The sequence below is a fragment of the Propithecus coquereli genome, unplaced genomic scaffold (genome assembly GCF_000956105.1).
Source record: "Propithecus coquereli isolate 6110/MARCELLA unplaced genomic scaffold, Pcoq_1.0 Scaffold178, whole genome shotgun sequence".
Lineage (NCBI taxonomy): Eukaryota > Metazoa > Chordata > Mammalia > Primates > Indriidae > Propithecus > Propithecus coquereli.
The window spans coordinates 393,909-396,067 of NW_012142523.1; positions in this window are offsets into that span (position 1 = coordinate 393,909).

Below are 2,159 nucleotides of genomic sequence, written 5' to 3' on the forward strand. Positions count from 1 at the left end.
TCAGGAGTTCGAGACCAGCCTGAGCAAGAGCGAGACCCCATCTCTACTAAAAAAAATAGAAAGACATTATCTGGACAACTAAAAATATATATAAAAAAATTAGCCGGGCATGGTGCTGCATGCCTGTAGTCCCAGCTACTCGGAAGGCTGAGGCATAAGGATCACTTGAGCCCAGGAGTTTGAGGTTGCTGTGAGCTAGGCTGACGCCATGGCACTCACTCTAGCCTGGGCAACAAAGCGAAACACTGCCTCAAAAAAAAAAATAATAATAATCACACATACTAGAAAACGAGATAACATAAACAAAAAAACCTAGACACCAAGAAAAATAGACACTTGAAAAGAACCCTAGGTATTGGAGTTATCAGATTGTTTCTTATGTTCAACAAAATAAATAGAAGATTGATAATTTTGACAGAAAAATGGAAAATATACAAAACAAATAGAAATTTTATAACTGGAAAATATATAATAATCAGGTTAGATAGCACTAAACACTGATAAAGAGTGAATTAGTTAGAGATTGGTCAGAGAAAAATATCCAAAATGAAACATAAAGAGACAAAAGGGTAGAAAAGAAAGAGAAGAGGGTGAGTCACAGAGGAGAGATGAGTCAGTGTAACATACAGGAAAACCAGGAGAGGAAGGAAAGAATGAGGAAGAAGATCTATTTGACAGAAGAGGGCCAATTTTCCAAAACTAATGAAAAATAAAGCCACAGATTTGAGAAACTATGAATTCTAAACAAGAAACCTCAGAAAAATTGAGGCTGACATGTGGGTAAGTCCTGAGAAGATGGTGGCTGTACCTTCACCCATCCTCAAGAGACATGGGTGGCAAATCAGGGCAGTGCAAAAGCAGTGATGAATACAGAGTGGGCACAAACCCAATACATGCAAGAGGCAGGGAAAGTAAAGTATGTTGTTGGCTAAAGAAAGATGGCCAAAGAGTAAAAGCTAATACCAAAGGAAAAGAGAAATTAGAGATTTCATTAATAAAATCTGAAAACTAAAATTCTTGACAATGTGACCATAAAGGGTTTCAGAGAGAAATCCAATGGCATTTGAGAAAGATGAAAAAGTACTTGCTTGTTAGGGGAAAGATAGATATGGGTTGGCCGGGCGTGGTGGCTCACGCCTGTAATCCTAGCACTCTGGGAGGCCAAGGCAGGAGGATTACTTGAGCTCAGAAGTTGGAGACCAGCCTGAGCAAGAGTGAGACCCCATCTCTACAAAAAATAGAAAAAAAAAAAATTAGCCGGGTGTCGTGGCAGGTGTCCTGGCATGTACCTGTAGTCCCAGCTACTCGGGAGGCTAAGACAGGAGGATCACTTGAGCCCAGGACTTTGAGGTTGCTGTGAGCTAGGCCGATGCCACGGCACTCTAGCCCAGGCAACAAAGCAAGACCCTGTCTCAAAATAAATAAGTAAGTAAACAAACATCACCTAAATATGAACCTGAAGAAAGCAAGTCTAAAAATCTAAATATTTGATATAACAAACTTAAGGTTAAAAATATCATAAGGGCTATTCTGTATGATACTATAATGGTAGATACATGTTATCATACATTCATCAAAATTCATAGAATGTGCAACACCAAGAGTGAACTCTAATGTAAACTATGGACTTTGGGTGATGATGTATCAATGTAGGTTCACTGATTGTAACAAATATACCAGTCTGGTGCTGAATGTTGATAGTCAGCAAGGCAGTGCCTTTGTGGAAGAAGAGGGTAGGTGGGAACTCTGTACTTTCTGCTCAATTTTGCCATGAGCCTAAAACTGTTCTTAAAAAAGTACTATTTTAAAATATATATATATATATACATATAAAATAAGGGTAAATAAGTATGTCACATATTGGTAAAATTAATATTAGGTTATTAAGTATGGAATGTCTGATTTCCTTAAGTACTACATTTGATAGTTGATATCACTGACATTTCACTTTGACACTTTTTGTTTTTTGTTTTTTTTTGAGACAGATTCTCACTCTGTTGCCCTGGCTAGAGTGAGTGCCGTGGCGTCGGCCTAGCTCACAGCAACCTCAGACTCCTGGACTCAAGCAATCCTACTGCCTCAGCCTCCCGAGTAGCTGGGACTACAGGCATGCGCCACCATGCCCGGCTAATTTTTTCTATATATTTTTAGCTGTCCAA